The 24753-nt window shown below is 47.0% G+C and overlaps 1 pseudogene; it reads left to right on the top strand.

Annotated features, from left to right (window-relative positions):
- Positions 1–1419: 1419 nt before the first annotated feature.
- LOC119051281 (5'-nucleotidase domain-containing protein 2-like) lies at positions 1420–24451 on the top strand (annotated as a pseudogene).
- Positions 24452–24753: the final 302 nt, after the last annotated feature.

Below are 24753 nucleotides of genomic sequence, written 5' to 3'. Positions count from 1 at the left end.
AACTTTATTTACTTATTTTAGAGAGAGGGAAAGGGAGGGAGAAAGAGAGGGAGAGAAACATCCATCAGTTTCCTGTCTCACGTGACCCAACAGGGGACCGGCTGCAACACAGGCATGTGCCCTGGTGGGGAATCAAATTGGTGACCTTTTACTCTTCAGGATGATGCCCGACCCACTGAGTCACAAAAGTCAGGGCTGATGTGACTCCTTTTAAAGATAAGATGCACTTTTAAGTTATGATAATGATAATGACCCTAACTTATATGGCTGTTTTTACATTCCAAGCTCTGTATCAAGCACCTTATATACAATAGCTTATTTAATCCTCAGAACACTGTATCTCCCTTTTGCAGGTAAGGAGACTGAAGCACAGAGAGTTTAATCAACTTACCCAAGGCTTTCAGAGCCAGTCTTTGAATCTGAAAGGAAACTGGGGACAGGGGTATATTAAGGTCCTAATTATCTGGAGAGCTGGGGAATGGAGGGATGGACTTTATTCTCTATAGCTTCAGAGGTGAGAATTAAGAGGGATTTTCCAAACGTTAACTCATAAATGGAATGGAGCTGTGAGCCCCTTGATACCAGACATTTTTGAGAAAAGACAGGAACAAAATTATCAGAAAGTTTAGAGAGGGCAATTCTGTGTTGAATGTGAAGTTTAAGTTAGTGCTAAGGTCACTTTCTTCTATTAGCTTATTGAATCATAATCAGCTTCAAACATACTCAGTGCCTGTTAAGAAAATTAATATATGACAGAATCAAGACAGGGGAAATTCATTTAAAAGCTGCTTATCCAGCATCCTATTAACCAGCATTTGCATGTTTTACTAATTCTTCGGAGCACGAGGTTCATAGTAACGCTCCTAAGGAAATAAAAGTGCCTTCGGTATTTTAAAAGATACATTGGATTATGTTCCTTGTAATGTATTGTTCAGAGTATTTGGCAGCATTCTATTCAGTGGAAAAGTTGTACTCCATGAATAATATCTAATAGCTCACCTTTAACCAGGATATATGATTAAGTGGCATAACCCGCCCACTAACCAGGACAAAAAGCAACTGTTTCGGAACAGTCTGCGGATGAAAAGCCTGAGTCGGGCAACGCAGGAAGCCATTTCCCGGTAGGAATCCAGGAGTGCGATCCCAGGCTCACTTTCCCCACTGGCAAGGCCCTGGTCCGAGAGTATTACTGAAATGTCGGCCTTTTGGTTTACTCAGCTGTTTCAGGGACAGGAGCTTCACTGCTTGGAAGTTCGGTTCCCTGAAGCATCCAGAAAGCAGCTAGCACTCACAATGAGTACACTCTCCAAAACGAACAGTTTATTCTTACTTGGGAGTGTCTGTTGGCCTGGACAGGAATGCTAAGTAAGAGAGGTGATTACACCAGCTTCAAAGGTAATCCTCACTGACCCCGGCAAGATGCGCCAGATAGAATCCTTCCATGGTAGCTCGGTCAGTTAATTCAGGGAACTTCTGATACCACTGACAGCATGGGAGGCGGTGTGCCCACACCAGCACCTTCATCACAGGCTCTCCTGTCTGGGAGATCTAGTCACTGACTATCAACTCTGAGGATTCTCTTTGTTAGAGCTGGATGCTCCTGCAAAGCTGTGTCACCCAGCTCCTGGGACCGGCCTGGCAAAATCCCTGTGTCCCAGACAAAAAGTGAGCTGCCCCAGGAAGAGGAGCTCTACTGACTGGGCTGTGACCAGAGTGAGCTTGTTGCCAGGACCCCTGCCACCACTGGCCTTTCTTCCGCTTTGGTCCTATCGCTAACTTGTCACTGACCCGTTCTCTCTCTCTCAGAGGTCTCCTGCCCCTTCGCCTCCTGTGGGAGCCTGCTGCATGGAATATGGGGTGTGGCATACACAACTGTGCAGGGTTCTGCATGTAGAGCTGTGCGCCGGGGAACGCACAGTGGCCCAGAGACCTACGTTCCCAGGACCGCGCTCTCTGTGTGGTCCTGAGGCTGCTGGGCTTGCTTCCTCAGCTGCAACCTGGGGGTAACAACCACTTCCTGGATGCAATATGGAGAAAATGAGGGTGAAAGGGGAAAATGGGTATGAAAGGCCTTTGGAACTGAGAAACATGCTCCAAGGGAAAGTGGGAGACATGCAACCTTAAAAAGGAAAGTAATTCTGACACATACTATAACACGGACAAAGCCTGACATTATGCTAATGAAATAAGACCGCCATACTGGCAATAGTTGCCCATGGCTACCACCAGTTGCCAGGTGATAAATAAGGAAGTAAATGTCTGATGAGTAGAAAAGTATTCCAAAGGAATATTCCAGTACTCCAGGGTTCTCTCATGATAGTCTCTTATAGGTTTCAGAGATCCCAAGTCGTACAATAAAGAACAGAAATAATGTATACCATCAGTTAAAAACACAATTTAAAGAAGTTGCTATTGGAAAGCATTATGCTGAGTGAAATAAGCCAGGTGGTGAAAGACAAATAACACATGATCTCACCCTTAACAGGAACCTAAACAACAAAACAAAGAAGCAAGCAAAATATAACCAAAGACACTGAAATAGAGAACAGGCTGACAGTGACCAGAGGGGAGAGGGGAGGGAATCTCAGGGGAAAAGGGGAAGGGTTTACAGGAGCAAGTATAAAGGACACAGGGACAACGACTAAGGGAGGTGGAAATGGGAGAAGGGAGCTCTCAGAGGGTGGGCTGGGATGGGAGTAAAAGACAGAAAACTGTACTTGAACAATAATTAAAATTTTAAAATTTAAAAAATAAAGCCAAATATGACATAAGGCAATACCATTTTTTTAAAAGACATTGCCGTTGGAGAGTGGCAGCCTGGCTGATTGCTGGGGGCTGCTCAGGTGGTGCGCACCAGGCACGGAGGGTGCAGGGCGGTGGGTGGCCACTGGACACTGGTTGATGTGGCCAAGACACTGCAGGCAGCCGACCAGCAGACCTTCATCCTCCTGCTCTGGCTGTGGACCTTGGATCCTGGCGCCTACTGATCTGGCAGGTGGGCGCTAAACTCTGTCTCCGTGTGCTCTTTACCAGGAACTTCAGAGACTGGTGCACATCCTCATGTCCCCAGAGATCTGCGGTCTCCTGATCCCAGGGTCCACCTACACCACCAACATCGACCCACACAATGCTGAGGTCTACATTGCACCCAAAGGGACTCAGTGCCACGTGTGACATCCTGACTGAGCACCACCACACTGGAAAGTATGAACACAACCTCAAATTTGTCATCTGTGGCTTCCACCAGGACATTCAGTTCAGAAGAGCTTTCTGATGAAGATTGACACCTTCCATCATGTGCAACTTGGAATGGCCGCCAGGGGCCTCCAGCATATGCTGGACACTTGAGGAGGGGCTCTACCTGTATGGGGACACGCAGCACATTCCACTGTTCCAGATAAGAGACTTCTAGGCAAGAGTCCCTCCATCAAGCAGGTCATGGATGTCTCACTCCCAGAGATGGCCCTGTTCTCCCACGAAGCAGACCACTTCCTGGGCCTCTAAAGGATGTGACAGGCACATTGGAGACATGCACATGAAAGGCCTCATGTGCCAGTGAATCGAATGGGACATGGAGAAGTACATCTGGGAGGGAGGGAGACATTGATTTCCTGAGCCGTGAAGGGGCCAGTGGAAACACCTGTTCCTTAGCACCAACAGTCCTTTTGGCCCCGCAGGCAAGGAAATTCACACGTGGTGGTTTCCAGCTGATGCCAACTCTCTGCAGTGGCCATCATCCAGGAGAACAAGCCTTGGTTTTTCACTGACCAACACAAGTCTTTCAGAAAACTTGATTATAAAGGCTCGGGGCAGTGGGACTACATCGCAACCTGAAAAGGGCAAGATCTACTGACCAGGAAACCTGTTTGCCTTTCTGTGCCTGACAGAATGACACAGCCCCAGTGTGCTCTACTTCAGAAATCACTTCCACAGGGATCTGGAGGATCTCAGGCTTTGGCAGGGCTGGTGCACACAGGTGCCAGTATCCCCAAGCTGGAGCATGACATCTGCATCCTGAGCATATACTCAGTGAAAAGGTAGCAGGTGCTCCCAGGCCTGCTGGGGTGCATGCAGATGGATGTGCAGGTGCATGATGCAAATCTGCAGGTGCTGGCTGCCTCGGTGAAAATACAGCAGGAGCTGAGGTGGGTTCATTACCAAGACCCTGTTCAACACTCCCTGCTTTGGGAGCATCCTCCACACCTTCTGCAACCCCACCTACTTCTCAGAGCACCTCCTGCACTTCTCAGACCTCTGCGTGGCATCCCTCAGCTGCTTGCTCAACTACCAGTACACTTCACCTTCACACCCACAGCACGCGATGCCACTCTGCATGCACCAGGTCTGCACCGGCTGCATGAAGATGCCCTTCTGGCGACATGGCCCACACCCACGGAGGGCACCTTTACGTGTGAAACTATATGCCAGCCCCTCCTGCCCTGCCTATTCTGGGTGTCTGTCCAGACAAGCAGTAAAAATAGTCTCTTTCACTGAAAAAACAAACCAAAAAACTCCATTAATCACTGAGGTTTAAACTGACAGTAAAATAAAATTAAGTATGTTTTTAAGTGCAAATATCCTAGGACCCTCGATTTCTGGATATATACACCAAAGAACTGAAAACAGGGACTCCAAAAGATATCTGTGCCCCCATGATTATAACAGCATAATTTACAGCAGCCAAACAGGGAAGCAACCCACAGGCCCGCTGGTAGGTGAATGGATAAGCAAACTGCAGTATGTCCATTTCACGGCATATTGTTCAGCTTTAAAAAGAAAGGAGGCTCTGACGCAGGCTGAAACGTGGATGAACCTTGAGGACATTGTGTTGAGTGAAATAAGCCAGTCACAACAGGACAAACACTGTGAAACCCCACTTATAGGAGGTGTGTAGAACAGCTGGACTCACAGAGACAGAAACCAGGATGGGGGCTGCCAGAGGCTGAAGGGAAGGGGAAATGGGCACTTACTGTTTAGCAGGCACTGACTTTCCATTTTGCGAGATGAAAATGTATGAGACTGGATACCCAATAACATGAATAAACTGAACATAACTGAACTGTACACTTGAAAATAGTGAAGATGGTCAATTTTATGTTATGTGCATTTTACTACAACTTAAAAAAAGTGAGAGACGTGGGCCCTGCACACCCAGACTGCTTTTTGTACAGTTCTGAGATGTACCTAAACACTCAACCAATATTTATGGAATCGAAACTCTGCCTTTTCATATCTCTCGGGATGGCTTCGGTAAAGGAAAAGGCCTCTGGAAGGAGAGAGGGCTTCGACTGCTCTGGCCAGAGCATCATTCATCCACTTGGAAGAACCTTCTCTGAAGAAGGGAAACCCAAGCTCTCAGAGTGCTGGGCCCGGGGGTGCAGGTGCTGGGACTGGCACAAGGATGCTCTGTTTCTGTAGTTTTCTATCTCCCTTCTGTGACCCCAGCTCTCCTCACCCAGAAAACAGGCCCCAGGATCTGAGGTGCTTGTTGCTCCTGCCAGAGAGCAGGAAAAGAAAGACACGCACACACTCCGTGAAGGCCTCTCCTTGTGGTTATCCTCAAGTCCCCCCATCCCAGCAGACCTCAGCCCTGACTTTACAGAGACCTGCAAACCACCATATGCCAACCCCCTCAGATAACCAATTCACTTGTATGTGAACCTTGCCTCTGGTCTCCAGAGACTCTGTTGGAATGGCTTTGCCAAGATCCACCAAGATCAGCCATGTCTTTGCGCTTGGATCTAATTGCACTTTTCCACATTCATATCTGCAGTCGCTGCTTGTACTTTCCTCCTTCCTCAAGCCCTCTTTCATTAGTGTCTATAACACCTCAGACTCCTGGTTTTCCTCCTCACTCCCATCTCCCGCTCCTGCCTTCTATGGGCTGACTCCATCCAGAAACCAGAGAACAGAGCGGCCTGTTGATGCATTCCAAAGTAGATCAGCCTACTGGGGCACAGAAGGGTAGCAAGTGGGTCTGGGAGGACAAGTGGGCAATAGACACCAAATACTTTAATTCAGTTTCCACACTGCAGCTAAAGGGACTTCTCTGTAGTACAAATAGGATTTTGCCTTCCCTTCACTTAAAAGTATTCAAAGGCTCCATGTTGCTCCAGAATGCTGTTTGAATCTCCTACCGCCATTCCAGCATGGTGCGCCTGCCTAAATCTCCAGGCATGCACCCATCACTCCACCAGCACTGTGCCCCTTACCTTTGCTGCTTTTCCTCCCTCCCCCAATTCCAGCTGTTCTGAATCCATCGGTAACACCCTCTCCAGTTTATGCAGCCCTCTGCCTGCCAGCTTCAGCCATAGGTCAGTTCTTACTTTAGCTGTGGCCTCCTTCGGGCACAGGAGGGGACAGTGTGCTACTTCTGTGACTCCTCTCTCTTTCCTCACTCCTATTGGAGCATACTATACTCATCCAACACTATTGTTTTTGTTATTTCCTGTTCATTCCCCCCCGCAAACTGGAAACATACTGATTGGAGGCAAGGCCTGAGGAGCCCAATACCTAGCACCGTGCCTGGCATGCAAGCACTCAAGACACATGTGCTGAGTCAATGAATGAATACACACAAAAATTCTGTGACACTGATATTCTTATCTCACTGTTTATGACGGAGAACTCTGGGGTCTGGAGATACTGAGTGACTTGCCCAAAGTCACAGAGTTGGCTCAAGATGAAGCCCATATTCGTGGATCTCAAGGAGGGTTAGCAACGGGGGGGTGGGAGGAGAAGGGGGGAGAAGGTACAGAAAATAAGTAGCATAGACAGTAGATAGAAAATTGATGGGGAGGGGGCAAGAACAGCATGGGAAATATAGAATCTAAAGAACTTGAGCCACATGGTCATAAAATAAAGGGGGGGTAATGGTGGGGATGGGGGTAGGGTGGAGGGGAATGAAGGGGGGAATAGAACAACTGTAACAGCATAATCAATAAAAAATAAATTTAAAAAAAGATGAAGCCTATGTTCAAAGAACCTGTGTTTTCCAATTTTTGAGAGCTATTTGTTCCACCTCCCTGGGTTGCCTGCCAACGACGCCCCTGTGCTGCTAGACGAAGGTGTTGCTGCTTTGCTCGGACACGCCCAGAGACGCCCAGCTCTAGGTTCCACTGTATTCAAATATCGGCCTCTCTTCCCCTAAAGCATATGAGATGTGCTCTTGGTGTCTAAGTTTCCTTTTTTCTGCTGGTTTCTCTGGCAACAAGGCAAGAAGCAGGAACTGAGGCAGAAAAAAATAGTGGCAGAGTGTCAGAGACGGAAAGTTTTATAGACAACGGTTTTTGCTGGAAAGAAGGTGTGGAAGAGAGAAGGAGAGAGAAAGCAAGCGAGCAAGCAATTGAGCAGCCCAGTATCTCCACCTGGGCCAGAGAGTTAGTCCAGCGAGCTTGACCCAGCACTGGACTGCTTCTCTCTCCACAGGCATTCGTCCTGTGGGAAACTCCAACGCCCCTTGCAGCTGATATCCACGCTCTTGATTATTTTCCCACAGCACTGGGGGCCGAAGTCTCCAGTTGTAAGGCAGGGATGGGAACACCGAGAAGCAGAAGACTACCACCTCCTTTTTGTGAGCAGTGACTGGATTCCTGGTTTCCCCTGATGTGTTCCTCCTCCTCCCTGTGGACTAGAGAGGGTCTAATAATAGGGGGATTACAGCATTTCATCCACAGGAACTAACAGCGGACAGGGCTGGCTCTTGACACACTGGTAGGATGGCAGCATGGGAGTCTCAGAGAAATTCTTCTTGACGAGTACCAAGTCAATAACACTGGCACTTGCATTACAAGGAAAGAGGTCATTGTGTCCATTTTATAAATGTAGGTGCAGAGAAAGGCAGAAGTGCTTTGCCCCATTTCACAGCACAAGGGGGCAGGGGAGCAAAGCAGAGTCCTGCCTCCTCCCATTTTCTGCCCCGGGGATGGTGTTCCTGGACCAGACACGGGGCACCTGGTTAGAGGACTTACTCCCAAGCACACCACTTTCCCGAGAAAGCTCACAGGTGGAAAAGCCACCCAAAAGGGGCAGCAGAAAGACGTAAGTCCTTTCGGTGTGAGGCAAAGTAGAAATACATTACAGAATAAATAAGTGACCTCAGTGGCAATAGCTTGGGGCTCAGTCAGCTGAGTGGTATGGCCTCAGATACCTAAACCCTCCCCCGCTCCCCGAGAATGAGGCTGTAGACTTAGGGTGCACTCTCACTTGGGGGATCTGCTCTGGGGATTTATACATGGAGCCTTTAAAAAATGAAATTCTAAAGTAATTTAAGCTTAGGGCTTTAAAGTAAGAGTGTCCTCAGTGGAACGAGTTCCATAATAGCATGGTGCTATTGTTGGTTTCCCCCAGGACAGAGTCAGGGCTTCTGTGTTGGTGCCCCAGTGCCTGGTGGGTTTGAGGTAGAGTAGGTGTGGAAGGGAGGGCAGGGGAGTGTTGACGAATGGGGACAGTTCTCTGAATGGTAACTTCTTCTGTGCCCCTGAGGTGAGGGTGATAGGATTCACGGGGCAAGGTTGTTCCAAGGCTAAGTGAGATGGCGTCTATTAGGCACCAGATTATGCATTTGACGTGTGTGAATATCCTTTCTTTGACTTTTAGGACAAGCACCCAGCCCCTGGGCTTTCTGAAAAAGGTGAGGGCAATGGGGAACTTTAAGTCCATCACCAGGGCCCAGCTGCCCAAAGCTACCTGATCTCAGTTGGGGGGGCCTGTGAGAAAGATGCTGCTATCAGCCCACAGCTGGAGGAGAAGCATGTGCTTCATGGTGCGATACAGCCTCGGCCAGCCAATTCCAGGCCCTGCCAGCCAAGAATAAACCCTGCAGGCACCACGTGCTCCAACTTGGCAAGGAAGGCCGCGAAGGCCCCTGGACCTGGGATCTCTTCCTCAGGGCAGCATTGCAAGAATCCACTCCCGCCCCCGGGGCAAGGCCTCCCATTTGGGGTGGTACTTTACCAATCACAACCACCTCCACTCTCAATCATTAAAGCATCTGAATAATTGATCATCATTGTAAGGGGTTCATCACATCTTCAAAGAAAATCCAACCCATCCTTTCCATCCTGCTATTCTCTCAGTGAGTGGGCCGAGGTGGACAGAACGCAACTCACAGCGTGACCCACATCCTGCAGCATCTCCGAGTTAGAGCGGGAAGCTGGACATCAGCCCTCACCTTGCGCTGTCACTCACCCGCTCCCTGTGTGGACGACAGCTGCAGGTGGCACAGATCGTGTGTGCGGTGTCACCAGTGTACCACGGGTGACTGTGAGGGGAGAAGAGCAGCTGCAGTTGTCTTTATCGAAACCGAAGAGGGGGGACTCAGGACATGGTTTTTCGAGGCCACGGGAAATCTGCCCTGATCCTGGGCTTGTTGGTCTGGGCCACATGAGGTCCGGAGTCCTAAGGAGGCTGGTCTTGGCCCGGTGAGTCATTTCTTACTTCCACCCAGCCGTCCCAGCAGCCGTCCTTCCAACCTGTTTAGGCCCCACGTTTGCTTTTGCGCCGCTCAGCTGTAGTTTCCCACCCCCTGGTCACCCCTGTATTTGCCATTCTTTTTACTCTCCTAATTGTTGTTATAACTATAACCACTATACTCAATTTACAAAGGACAGTTAATCCTGCATATGGAAAAATATCAGACCACCCTTTCATGTTTCGTCCAACCCATTATTCAGAATTCTGTGATCTCATGTCATGCTTCTGGGTACGTAAACATGAAGACTTTGCAGGAGAAAATTAACAGAAAGAGGGAAAATTATAGGCCTGTGTGTTCTGTCTTTTTTTAAAAACACTTAATAGGTAGGTTTTCTTAAAACATTTTTATGTAGTGAATCTTCTAGTCAGGGAAATATATTTTTACTAGTTTCTGTGCCATTGACACACTAAATACTTGCACAGATCTGATAAAATGAAAAATATAGCAATAGTTCCTTTAATTCATCCAACAAATTTTATTATGCATCCACTATGTGCCATTTGCTGTCCTTAGCACCAGGGATAAAAGAGTGAATGAAATGAAATGCCTACTCTCTTAGCGATGACGATCTACTGAAAGGAGATAGAGATGCTGTGTGCGTATGATGTCAGGTAGTGAAACATGCAAAGAAAAAAATAAAGCAGGGTAAAAAGGGGCAGAGACAATGTAGGTGCTGTTTTAAATAAGGTCAGAGAAGGCCTCTTAGAGAAAGCAAAGGAACTAGCCATGTGGATTTCTGGAAGCAGAGTGTCCCTAGAAGAGGGAACAGCCAGTGCAAAGGCCCTGAGACAGCAGAGGCTTGGCAGGTTAGAGGAAGAGCCAGGAGGCCAATGTGGCTGCCGTGGAATTAGGGGGAGGTGAGAAGCGGGAAGCAGGGCTGAAAGGCAGATACAGAACACCACAGAAAAAGCTTTGGGTCTCCTTAGAGGGTTCTGCGCGCCTTCTGAGAAGGACATGATAGACTCCAAGTCTTAGAATGCCCACACTGGCTGCTGGGTGGAGAACAGACCCTGGGGCGGGGTTGGGTGGATGGGGTAGAAACAAAGAGGTAGTGAACATGGGCCGCTGCGTTAACGCATGATTCTTACCTAGGCAACAACTCAGAAATCCTTAACTGTGTGACGTGCATTTGATGTTTGGCATCTATTTTTCTTGACTCACATAAATAAACTGGATTTTTTTCCCTCCTTGGTGAAAATAAAGTTTCATATTCTATAGCTAACCACATAATCCGGACTTTCTTAAATGAAACATAATGTTGAATAGAATTATGTTACCAATAAATTCTTTTCATTTCATTCACTCTAACTTGAAGAAAGAAATGCAAGTTTCTTTCTCTTTTTTCTGCATAAAAGTTCTTCTAACAGTCAGTCTCAAATTTTGGAGAGATTGGCATAAAACCAGACTAGGCATTGAGAACTCTGTTTTATTCAATATTCTTTTCTTTTTGTAAAATTGGGTCTAATCATTTCTGAACTGCTCATATCCGACTTTGAGAAATTATCCTTAAAAAGGAATGTTTGTGATGACAACACTCAGAGACTGAATCAAATTCTGAATTACAGTATCTGAAAGTTTTCAGCTTTGTAAAGTAAGATGTTACTGAATTTCCACTTTAAAGTTGGTAAAAACTGAAGAGAGGCAAAATGGCATTGTTACATTGTACTCTCTGTTTACAATATCCAGTGCCCCTCCCTACACCCTGGTCTTTGCAGAACAATTACACTTCCCTCCCTGCTCACACGGGGCTTGACCATGTAACTTACTGTGGCCAGTGCCACCTCTTGCCAGAAGCTTTGAAAGCTAACACATGGTCTCGCCCTTGCCCTCTGCCTCTGCCATGAGGCCAGCATGACCCAGATGGGGCCGCTCCTTCAGCCTAAATTCTGAAACAAAATAACAGTGCAATGTCCAGGTGGCCTGCAAACTGTGGCCGGAGGGAGAAAAAGACCTTGCTTTTGTGCAAAGACATTGAAAGTAGAGGCTGTTGGTTACTGCAGTGCAACTAAACCTAAGCTAACGAAGGTGTATACCTATACTTTCCTTTTTTTTTTTTTTGCTTCAGAGAGGTGCAGCCTTACAGTAGGCTCTGTTGCTTTCATACACATCAGGGTAGCCAGATTTGGACTGGCATAAAAGGACCTGGAAAAAACTTCAATGGCTTTTTGAAGACTTCTTAGTCCCAAGTGGTCTCTATGTTCTCTCCAGCTTAGTTACACTTTTGGGACTTTCTAATTCAAATGATCTCCAGGATGAAATTTCATCTGTGACCTTCCCCTTCAATATCTCAACCTGGAGCTAGAGATACAGAATATTTCCCTGTCTCCTGAAGACTGCAAGCTCAAAGTTTAATAAAGACCTGTTTGGCACAGAAGGTGGTGAGGCGAGGCTTCTGAAGTGCTGTGCCCTCCAGCAGAGATATTGGGGAACGGGCTGGTCCCTACTATCCCAGCCAGCCTCCCAGATCTTGGAATGAATATTGATGAGGACTATTGACAGCTTATCATTTCAGGGAGTGTCCCGAAGTTACTCAGAGATCTTCCTAAATGTGAGCGTGTGTCCCGTCATTTGTAATTCCTCAGTGTAAAGGTCCTCCATGGTTTACTGAACTTGCAATAAAAATCTGCGCTGCCCGGCAGGGAACAGCCCTTGCCTGGCTCTCTTCCCTACGGCCTGCCTCCCCCCCCACCCCCGCTCTGTCTTCTCCGTGCATACTGCTCTCCATTCAATTTCCCTAACACACCAAAATGTTTCCTGTGCTACAGACTGCGATGACTATTTCTTCCTCCTGGAACAATCCTGATTCTGCACCTGTCTTATTTTCTGAAGTATAAAAGATCCTTCTGGAACCATTGGAGCTCCTGAGAAAGAGTGACACGAAGCACGTGCTCTCAGACACAGTCCAGCTCCCCCAGCGCTGGAGGCGCACCTCTCCACCCTGGCTCCAGCTTCCCTGGGCTCCCACGCCTGCAGGCGCCTGCAAGCTCGCCCTTGGAAGGATGCTATTGAGAATCACCTTGTGAACCAAAGGTGTGAACTCCAATCAAAGTTAATAATACGCCTTGTTTTCCAACTTTTCTGTCCCTTTCCAATTCAATTTTCCTGCACATTGCTGTTTGATACTGTCTGCGTAGCCAAAGTGAGAGATTTGCAATCAGAAGGCAAGTCGATTTAGATGCTGAGTGGAGAGGGTAACTTCCTTTAAGTGGCTGGGACGATCACTGGTGTAATTTCTCTTGCACTTCAGGTCTACCCTGAAGTGTAGCTATTTTAAGCCATACACATGATTGCTGTCACTTTTTGTTCCCCAAAACCTACACAGATCCTACTGTAAGTATCTTGGTTCACTTTATTTCTGCAGGGATGCCTCACTCCAAGGGGGAAAGAGGATACATTATTTTATTTCTCTCATTTAATTTTCTAGATGCCTGGGCACCTTGCTTAGAGCAATCCAAAGGAAGAAAAAAGTGTTGTTGAAAGACCATCAGCCCCGGGCCTTCACGTGGCTTTGGAGTGCGAAAGAGGTCCTTCTGTGGGCTGCGCGTCCATCAGGAAGCACCAACGAGGAAGCTTTTTCTCCCGAGACACTCTCATTCCACAGCCCAGAAGGCTTCCCTCTGCTATACGCAGTTGTCTACTGCATGCAGCAGTGTGCTAGTGAACACACACACACCTGCGTGTGCCCGCCAGAGCAGGTGGCAGGGTTTCTCCCATGGGCTGCCCACAGAGCTCGTCAGAGCTGAGTCTAGTGCTGATGTCTACAAAGGACTAAGCAAACGCTTCGTTCCCAATTACTACCCAAAAGTTGGGATGGTTTTACATTTTTTAAAATTTTGCTATCATCAGCATTACCTCTATTTTATGTACTCTAAATCTTATAATTCATTACAAACAATACAAATATATTACTACTACTCTAACGAATAAGAAAATATAGCATTTTGATTGCTTATTTAGTGCCAGGTACTGAAAAATTCATGTGAATTCTATGCTTTTATTTCAAAATTTAAAATTTAATTTTCATTTAAAATTGCCTGTGAGAGATAGATTTGATTGTTGTTGTTATCATTTTCCAGATCGTAAAATCAAGGCTCAGAGATGTTAAATAACTCCTGCCTGGGTCTCACGGTGGGAGGGAGTGGCCCTGGGTTCAAATCCCAGTCATCTGACCTCACTCTTAAATGCAAATTGGGTTGTCTCACTACGGAAGCTGTGTGGAAGACCAGAAAGCAGGAGAGCCAAAAGTCACCCTCTAAATAGAGCTAAAAGCAGTAACCACTTTGCCTAATACACCCAACTGTATCTAGCAGCCTCCCCCTCTCGTTGCAGTACAGACTGGGACAATCTCGAAATTTTTCTCTCATTTCTGGGTTTAGGAACTGTGGACAAGGGTTCTCACTGTGGCCACATTCTGCCGGTGGAGCCGGGACCCACGGAAACCAACTACGAGTGGCTCAGCTCCGCAGCGAGACCCTCTGGGCAATCCACTAGATCTCATTGGCTGGAGGCCAAGAGGGACACTTCTCACACTACCTTCCACTCTAGCGCAAATAATATTTTAGTAAGGACCCCGTCTATCTACAGGACATGTAACTATCCCTCTTTCCACTTACAGAAGTGACAGAAATTCTGAATGAGACGCTGCCACCACATCAGACCGTCCTCTCCACACCAGAGCTTGGGGACCAGAGAAATGCCACACTCTGTCTGAGGAACAAAATGCAACCCAGCCCCTCCGAACAGACCTCATGAAACGCTCGCTCGGAAAAAGGCACTCACGGCTTAGTCTCTAAACATACAGACCATGGTTGAAATAGTTTATATGTGGTATCCACATAGCAGGGAGCACAGATTCAGCAGTGAATATTAGAAAAGCAAACGGTTTTTCATGAGAGTGCAAGGTGACAGCTGGCCCCGAGATCATCCCTTACATGGTCGGACACACCTGTGTGCCCAGCTGCAAAAATCACAGCAGGTGTGGGGCTCCGGGCAGCCTCCTGGAAAATGTGACAAATAGCCCAGCAGCCCACCTGGAACATACCTGCGTGCACCAGGATGTGGTGCCGCCTAGTCCGTATGTCCACTGTTGCTGAGGCCTGGCAATCACCCGTGGGATTTCTGGGGCAGAATGTCCAGGGCAGCACTAACTCCTAACTCTGTAGGGAGAAGCATGGGCGCGGGGGATGCTGGGAATTTCCCACGTGTGGTCCTGGGGGGCCCTCCAGAAACCACCTTCCATCTCTCTAGCCACACCTGAATAGTGCCCCAGCCTGGGCTGAAAAGGGAAAATAACGTAATTCAATCACTTCCTTGAATGGGTCCCCGAAGGTGTACTCATCACTACAGGATGCCCAGCACATCCGAATTTCATCGCGTTTGCCTCCTGCAATCTTTTCCATATTCCCTAGAGAAGCCCTCCACCTGCGCCAAGTACTGTACCACAAGCCTGTTCCTACCGTCTGGGCTCTGGGGTACTTCCTCCCTGCCAGAGATGCTCTTAACTGTTACCCCACCGGCTCACACCCCAGCCCTTCATCAGACTCCATCAGACCCTGAAGGCGGCATGGCACAGGTGAGTGCTTCATTGTCCATCCTCTTTATGATACTCACCCCTTTGCACCCTGGTGAGTAAAAGTTAGGCTGTGGGAAGTAATGGTATGAGATGGAGAAAGCTTCCGTATCTTGTGGGTATTCATCTCAGAAGGCTGGTGAACCAAAGTTGAGTGCCAGGGAGACCCCTGGGGGAGAAGTAAGTACGTGAATTTCTGGATTCACTTCACACACGTGGAACTTGGAGCATGGGTCCCCATCTCTGGACCGTTGTGGATGCCGCAGCATGGCACAGAAAAGTGAGAGAGAGAGAGTGGGGACTCATCAGAGGCTGCTGTAAATCAATTAAAGGGTGGCCAGTGGGGAAGGAAGGGGATCGTTTTACACCTTCTAGAACATCGTGTGTCTGGGGACTGCCTGTCAGCAAGATGATTTTATGGCTTCCCACACGGCCCTTTGACATAGTGGGAAGATAACAGCTAGGTTCAGAAGATGCTGGGTGGCTCCGGCAGTTCTCCAACCTGGTTTCACGCTTTCCCAGTGCGCGTTATCAGCACTGCACACATTTGCCCTTAAATAAAGTTGCTGGAGTCTTATGTTTGTCTTATGGGTGTATATACTTTCTCCCCAATGAGTTTCTTAGTTTCTTGAAGGCAGGGCTTATATAGTTGGAATTTAAGCATGTATTCAATGTATATAATTATATAATCTCTAGTAAGATATAGTTTCTTCTTCTGGTATTGTACCACACAAAAACAGCAGGGTGAATTCTCATCATCTTTGAAGAGGTGTTTTTTTTTTTTCCTGAAAATTACACAGATTTGTTATCTCATAGTTCTGGAGGTTGGAAGTACAAAATGATTCTTACTGGGCTAAAATCAAGGTGCCAGCAGGACCTCACTCCTTCTGGAGCCTCTCAGGAGAATCTGTTTCCTTGCTGCTTCCAACTGCCAGAAGCTGCTCACTCTCCTTAGCTCAAGGCCCCTTCCTCCAGCTTCAAAGCCAGCAGCGCAGCACCCTCAAATCCCTTCCGACTCTGACTCTCATTTATAAGGATGCTTGCACATCTGGGTAATCCAGGATAATCTATCCTTCTTAAGATCTTAAGACCCACAAAATTCCTTGGCCACATTTACAGGTTCCAGGGATTAGGACGGACATGTAAGAGGGGCCATCATCCTGCCTGCCACAGGCAGGAAGCCATCAACATCCCCAGGCTTGAAGAGGCAGGACAGAGAACGGTTTCCTGAACCCAGAATGAGGGATGGCAGCGGGGAGGTCTGAACCAGAGCCCAGGGGTGGTGCTGGTGAGAAATACCAGGTTTCAGTCCTGTCCTACTCTGCAGAGCTGTTTTTTTAAAAAAATATATATTTTATTTATTTATTTATAGAGAGAGGGGAAGGGAAGGAGAAAGAGTGGGAGAGAAACATCACTGTGTGGTTGCCTCTCACCTGTCCTCTACTGGAGACCTGGCCTGCAACCCAGGCATGTGCCCTGATTGGGAATCGAACCAGCGACCCTTTGCTTCACAGGCCCGTGCTCAATCCACTGAGCCACACCAGCCAGGGCTGTAGACTGTTTTTGAAATATTCTGACTTAAAGCAGAAGCTACACAACATACATATAAACCTGACTTTTAGGCGTTCTGGGTGGAGAAAGCCAGTTCACCTGAAGGGAGAGGCACTCCAACCCAGTGGAGAAAGCAGACTTCCTGCGTTCAGATCCCTGTGTCGCTATATACTGACTAGGTGACCAGGGGCAAATGACTTCAGCCTTCTATGTCTCCATCTGTAAAATCGGGATGATGATAAGAACATCTGGCTCATGGGGTGGTTGTGAGAATTTAATGAATTTGTATTCGTGGAACACTTAGTATGGCTACTAGTAAGCATCACTGTCGCTCTCCTTCAGAGGGGCTGCAGATGGATGTCAGCGAGCAGCCTCTCTGTGTTGCAGGCAGAGAAAACAAAACTGGTTTCGAAGCGGAAGCTATAAGGTCGAACACTGTGAACCACAGGTCCTGATTTTCAGATGACTTCTTTCTCATAGTGGGTAACCCTCGGCAGACTCCTCATGGAGTGAAGAGCAAGTAGGATTTACACATTCAACTGGGAAAGGCCAGCTGGTGCTTAAAACATCCTTGTCAAATGCAAGCAACAGCTCTGCGGTGTATTTAAAATATGTTCACAAAGTTTCTGGTGCTCCTCCCTTCAATAGGTGAAGCCTTCTCCTCCCCTCAAATACTGGCTGGACTCAGAGACTCATTTCTAAGGCACAGAATAAAGGAGAAGGGATGGTGGGCAACTCTGGAGACCAAATCATAAAAGGCCCTGTGATATCCTCCTTGCTCCTTCTATCGGACCACCCAGTAGGGGGAAGCAACAGCACATCATGAGGACAGTCAAGCAGCCTATGCAGGGGCCCACGTCCTGAGGAACCGAGGTCCCCTGCCAATGGCCATGTGAGTGCACCATCCCGAAAGCAGATCTTCTAGCCCCAGTCAAACCTTCGGATGAACACAGCCCCTGTCGACATTCTGACTGCAGCCTCATGAGACCCCGACCACCTCCAGGGGCCACACCCAGATTCCTGACCCTCAGAAACTGAGGTAATAAATAATTGCTGTATTAAATCATTAAGTTTGGGGGTAATTCGTTAGGCAGCAATGGAAAACCAATGGGAGTTCTTTTGTTGATAAGACATCAATCAATCGGTCTGATTCTTTTACCATTATCATCGTGAAACTTGTTTCAACAGTATGCACATGTGGCTCCTTGTGTACATCACTCAGTGAACCTGAATCATCTGAGGTTTGTAAAGGTCTGTTTGATGTGTGCATGTGTACGTCCAGTGAGCCGATGGGACGTCTAGGGGGTTTCCTGAGCACAGTGCTTTTTCAGATACAAGAGACATGCCTTGGGGCAGCGCACTGGTACTGACATAGTTTGCCCTGTTACTACGTGTGGCCAGCGGCCCTTTGCCATCTTTTGGAGTCGTACCAAAGACTTGAGAGAATTTTCCTAATTCATTTAGAAATAAATCCCTAATTTAATGGAACCTAAATATCGTTCTCCGGCAATGCCTCACACACAAATGCACACAAACTTACAAAGGACTGAAGTCCATTCAGTCATTAATTACTGATGAATGGCTAATTTATAATGGACGTGCCAAGCATAGGCTGTGCCCTCAGGAAGCTACACGGTAATCACTGTAATGCGGGGTGTCTGAACGGCAGTGGAGCAGCATTGCAAGACTCCTGCAGAATGGCCGAGAGACCGCACGGGCTTTAAAGGAGAACAAGTGTTTGCACTGAGACTCCATTCTAACTTTTAGAAAGGATTTTGTAGCAGCAGCAGGACCCCTACCCTTGCCCTAAGTGGAAAACCAGAGGAAAAAGAGCATAATGTTTCTGATCTGCAGTATTATACAATGCCTAGTGGAGTATTCAAGTTCAACAAAAGTGCCAAATAATAACAACCATAATCCAGGACGTCAACATTAGCCCTGAACACCCCCTTGGCTCCTATGAAAGGTTGCAGTCAAGTGCTCAGTGCCAGGCAGGGTCGCGGCACACGTTTCTCTTCCTCGGCAGGCTTTGTTCCAGGTCAGTCTGAAAGGTACACAATGCAGCCTGAGCTCAGAGGCCGGCAGAACTCACATAACAGGTGGAATTATATATCAGTAAGAGACTTACAGAGTGTTTATTCACTTGCCAGATTTATTTATCAGGTATGGGATTGAAAGGATTTCCCCACAGGATATGTAGAGATTAGTGTGCAGTGAAAATGCTTTTTCAACAAGCGCTTCCACTAATCAGGTCTCGGTTTTTGTATTCTAGCAGAATGTGCTTGCTGCCCTGCGCTGGCATTTCTGGCAGGAACAAACGTACACGCTGACAAACAAAGCAAGTTGAAATGTGGGCATCTATCTATCACTCTGAAGAGCAGCTGTCACTCGTTACAAGCCCCGAGGCATATTTTAATATTATGTTAGATTACTATGTTTACGATGTGACAATTTTAGGTCTATCTGAGCCTAAAACATCTGAATGAGAAGGAAACATTTCTTCCATCCACTGCTTTGTCTACCTGAAACCAATATTTGATGATTCCCGCAAGTTTCTCAAGCCCGTGCTGGGTCTACGGAATGTGTTGATTAAGAATCAGCCGCATCTAAACTTAAAGATGCAGGGCCTCTTGAAGAGCACATGGACAGAAAGGATGAGGCCGCTCCAGCAAGCTTCTCACACGACTCTCTCTCTTTCACTGCATCTAGAGTGAGGCCAAAGCAACCAGATGAAGAGTGAAAATGTCACCCCGTCATCTGGCCTGGTTGATGCTGAACATCTGGATGTTACATAATAAGCCATTGGGGTTGTTTTCCTGGCTTTCCTTTGTTCTCTTTTAAAGAATAGTCCTAACAGTTAAATCTGTTTTTTTAAACTCTAAATTTCATATATGTTTTCCATAAGCTCTTTGAGTGGACTGGTCCTGATTATTCTTTTCCATTAAAAATTGTATAGTAAAGCTCAAAGAGGAAATCACTAAAATAAAGCTACTAACCACAAAGGTAATCTCTGATCCTTCTCAGAGTCCTCGGATTCCCATTCATCGTGGGCAAATGGCCTTATCACAGTAAGAAAAACACCAATGTGCTAATTAATGGCCATGGGACCAATGATCTACACTTTGAAGAGCACTTGCTTCTGCACAATGACTCAGTTTTATAGGAAGGGGAATAATAACAACTCAAGGAATTTCCTTTTGTTTGGTTCTTTAGAATTATTCAAAGAAACTTGAGACAGGACAGCAGACTAGAAAGCGCTCTCAGGCCACAGCCGACCATAAGGCCGCCAAGTTCTTGTTCAAACGCTCCCATAGCTGGGAGTGAATGTCCTGGTTCTCTCTGTATCTCGCTCTCCCTTGTTGACCCTGCTCCAGGCCCCCTTTGATGTTTCAGGAATTGCTGTGTCTTTCTCTGCTCACTTGAGTCTGTTTTGTGTTCCTTGGCTACTATCTTTTCTGTCCCTTGGCTACTCCTCTTGCTTACTTACTGCCGTCCATTCACCCCTAAAGAAACGAGCACGTAAGGAAAATAGTGACCCTCTGTGTCTCAGGCACTGGGCAGAAACTCTTCCTTTTTGAGACAGGTATTGTGTTATCTTCAGAATGTTACAGAAAATCGGAGGCTCAAGAAGATTAAGGAACTTGCTTGCTAAGTGGATGAGCTGGAATTGGAACTCAGGTCTGTTAGTAGAGACAGCAGTAGAAAGTCATGGTTAAGATACTCGCTTTTGAACTCAGCAGACCTGGGCATAAGTTTGAACTCTACCACTTAATTGTGTGACATTGAAATAGTCATTAAATTTCTCTGAAACCTGACTTTCCTCATCTGGAAAATGGAGGCCATAACAAAAGTGTCTCCACAGGATTTTGTGATAATGATAAAATGAGCGTGAAGTACTTGGCATAGTGACTGGCACACTACAAGCTTTCAATAATTATTAGTCATCATTATCAGTAGCCATTAGATTTGTTATACTTCACTCCATTGCACAATTTCCACAAGAACATTCTGCCTTTTGCTCTTAAACTTCAAGCAAAATACCCTAACTTATTCTACATAAAGTGGCAAATGACAAAAACCCACCGAAGACTTGCTTAAACCCTAAGGATTTTGATCGTTTGCTCAGTAAAAATTATGAAGGTAGATGGTCTGAAGTAGGTGTGGTGACTTAATGATGCCATGAAGAAATCAGGCTCATTGACTATGGCTCATGATAACAACATGGCTGCCACAGCTCCAGGCAGTACATCCTCATGTGATAGAAGGGAAGAGGACAAAAAAAACTTTTTCCTTGAGTTTCTCTTCCCTATCAAGAAAAAAAAATATTTTTAGATGCTTCCAGAAAACTTTACCTTACATTTCTTTTGACTTTTTCTGGTCAAAAGTTATTATGTCTACCCCTAATCCTGGCATAGAAGAATGGGAGTACCACAGTTGCCTAAAAACTTTTTTTGTTAAGGGACAGATAGTAAATTATTTAGTCTTTCCCAGCCAGAGGCTCAATGCCACAACTATTCGATTCTGCTATTGTAGCATGAAAGCAGCTGCAGATAAGAGGTAAACAAATGAGTGTCTGTTCCAATAAAATTTTATCTACCAAAAGAGTCGGCAGCTGGATTTGACCAATTCCTGCCTTAGAGCAATCATGATTCAACGGTGTCACTGGGTGCATGGCTCTCAGACTAAAGTCAGGGCCCATTGGCAAGGGAGAAAGGGGCATGGCTGTTGGGTAGGGTATGCCACAGGACAGTGGTCTCACAACGCTCCTGGGAAAGAAGGGAGATTGGAAGTTGTGAAGAGCAGGATTGGGAACTGTCAGGAAGCTGGGGACTGTACTTATATAAAGATGCAAAAGGAACACACCATTCAAGGGCTCCCCAGTGCCTATACTAGTGGTTCAAATTGCTTTGGAGGAGCCCGAGGATTCCCCAGAGGTGCCTGGGGTATGTGTCTGAGGGATAGTGTTGAGGGAGCCAGTCCCCAGCCCTGTCTCCCACGACTTCAGCCGGAGACCTTTTACTTTTATCTGCTCTATATTGTGTTTCTGTTTAGGGGTCCTACTTAGGGCAGAGCAGAGAAAAATTCTCTAAAGATAAAAAAAATTAGAACAACTGGCCTAGAAGATAAAGATTAAATCTGCCCATAAAACATCCCTTTCTAATTATATCTCCCATGATTCCACTAGATAAACTCTGTCCCCGTGAGACACTCTTTTCAAATAGGCCAAGTACTTCTCATGTTATTCTACGCTTGTACCTTTTCTTCAGCCTTGCACCCAGGCTCATCTGCATGGCCCTGAATCCCCACTTGATTTTTCGCAAGTAGAAAGTTTCCCCAATATACAAGGTTCTTTGTCAATTTAACATACGTGTTTCATATTTACCATGTGCACGTCACCAAGTTACATACTTCATGTGAAAGGAAATATGAAAGAACTAAAAGATACAATCTTTTTCCTCACATTGCATCATCTAGCTGTATCAAAAGAACATAAATGAGACTTAAATATAAAGTGATGAGCATGATTAGAAAATACACGTATTGTTAAAAAGAACGTACACTTCCAAATGGGTTTTAACCCGCAAAGATTCCTTAGAATACATGCTTTCTAGCAAGGCAGCCATGACTCACCTTTGGGGGGCGCGGGGGGCTTTCTCCTTTGGGCTTCCATTTAGATGCAGTGTTTAGAACCACTGAAGAAATCCAGTCTCATTCAGTTAGAGTGCACTCTATTTCCTTCTACCAAAAAATGGTTTCCTTTAGCTTGATCACTGGCTTTTTCTCTGTACTCCAAATGACTTCCGGACGTTTATAAACATCATGTCCACCTTCAAAAGAGCAGTTGCCACAGGTTCTGAAGCTGATTCCCCCTTAGATGCCTCTAAGGCAATGGCCACTCTGCAGCCAGGACCACACCCCTGAAAACAGAGCAAGGCGGGCTCTTTCAGCTGGTAGAACCAAGAAGGGTTATTAGACAGAACAATTAGATCTGGGTCTAGGAATTGGGTAAAGTTTGGTTAAGAATAGGACAAAAAATTCACAGGTAGGGAAGCACTTTAGTTCCACACCTGGACTCCGAAGTCTGTATTCCACTCCTGGTTTTTCCATTTACTAGCTATGGACCTTGCACTACTTACTTAACATCAGTGGGTCTCAGCCTACTTAACATCAGTGGGTCTCAGCCTCTTCATCTATAAAATAGGAATAGTAAGACTATCTATTCCTCAAAATCGTTATGAAGACTAAATGAGTCAATACATGGTAAACTCAAAGTACGAATATTTGCCGCTATCCATGTTATTATTCTCACCTCTGAATGAAATTGCTTTGACCAGTTTACCTGGCCCATCTGGGATTTGTGAATCGCCTCACTTTTCAGACATTGAAAAGTTTACTCTGGTCAAAATTAAAACTTACCACGTCGGTACCAGCGACAACTGGAAGCTGGCTGAGGTTTGGGAAGTGACAGTTGGGAGGACATGACCAGTGTTGGTTTCTTCTTGGATCTTCAGTCTTCTCCAGTCACTGGCTGGTGGTACAGGTCTCTCCGGACCCAAAGGACAAAGAAAGCTCTTCAAGGAGGGCTCAACTGTGACTGGGGTTGGTAACAAATGTACAAGTGCTGCCACTTTCCCTTGTGGGGTACTTCTGTAGGATTTTTTATACCCCTTCCCCACTGTTAGAGGTCCCCTTCCAGGGCAGCCACTCACTTTTCTTCCGTGCGTCATTGTTTGTGCTGTTCACCCTACCCTGCCCCTACCAGGGGAAGCAGGTCCACTTTGCCAACAGGAAGACTACTTGGTGCATGTTTACCTTGCCAGCTCATGGAAGTACAGGCTGTTCCCAGCTACCTCCTTCTCTGGCCACTGCAAACAGCTCTGTACTCTCAGGTCACATAAGTGAACCCCAAACTCCAGGAGACACCAGGTGGTTCTCTGGAGCCATCCTCATTTACCTTGAAGTAGATGAAAAAGCACAATATGTGGACACCTCTCTTTAAAAAAAAGTCCACTGCTGGCTTCTCCTGGGTCCCTAGCCTCTAATCATATAGCTTGGAAGTGAGGGATTGGAGAGGGCTTAGACAGCAGTGGGGGACATAGGTCCAGCCATAAGTCAATGAGAAAAGTGACAGAAGGAAAAAAACATTCCAGTGAGCGAGAGAAAAGTGGACCCTGCCATGCCTCACACACTAAATGAGAATGCCTGGCGCCTGCAGCAGGGTCAAATGAGGTCAAAGGAGCTTATCTCTCCGTGTGCCTGGAATTAAGGGCATCCCGGGACAGCTGCAGAGCAGCAGGCTCCCCGTCTGGTGTCTTCCTCTCCTTTAGCCAGTCAGAACCCCAGGACACAGTGCAGGGAGGGACTTCTGAAATGCTGCAGGTTTAGATCTTTTACCACGGAAGGGAGGTTGTGGATTGCTTCTCTAGTAAGGAAGGCTCTCAAGGAAAGACACAAAGAATTGCTGTCGGATTGTTGGTGTGTCTCTTTAAGAATCAATTCTCAGCATAAGGTCTCTAAAGCAAAACAAACAAAACACTCCTGAAAACTTCCACAGACCTACTTCAATCACACGCCCCAAATCCTTATTCTGAGTTGGGGGCGACGTGAGATGCCATCGAAGCAATGAAGTGTAAATCACCCGGACGATCCCCCAAATCGGAGGGCTGCAGACCCGAGGTCTGGGAGAGCCCGAGGCCCGGCTGTGTTTGCCTTCATTAAAACTTTTGCTGGAGGTCCGTGCTAGCAAGGAACTCCCCGCGCTGCTGTTGGACCCCAGGCGCGACACAAGTAGCGCGGCACTGCCACCTTGTGGGCATCGGTGGCGCGTGCTGCCTGGGCTGGCAACGGAGCGCTGAGAGTCTCTCCGGAACGCGCCGGAGCCCGCGGGGGCGGGGTTCGGGGGCGGGGCGCCCCGGCGCCAGTCACGTGGGTTAGCAACAGGCAGCAGCCAATGGGAATGCGAGTCAAGTTGTGCGTGCGCGAAGCCCGAGGGAGAGGCAGCGGGGAGTGGAGGCAGGCAATTGCCCCGGCTGAGTAGGGCTGGTAATGGCAGTGTGAGGCGGTCTCAGCTTGGAGATCCGTGGCGCAGAGTGGACGAGCAAGAGGTGGAAAACAGCAGAGTGCTTTAAAATAGGACTTCCCAAATCCCACGCTCTAA

Source organism: Artibeus jamaicensis, unplaced genomic scaffold, assembly GCF_021234435.1.
Source record: "Artibeus jamaicensis isolate MK-2021 breed Jamaican fruit bat unplaced genomic scaffold, CSHL_Jam_final contig_482, whole genome shotgun sequence".
Lineage (NCBI taxonomy): Eukaryota > Metazoa > Chordata > Mammalia > Chiroptera > Phyllostomidae > Artibeus > Artibeus jamaicensis.
This window is presented reverse-complemented; position numbering and strand designations above follow the sequence as displayed.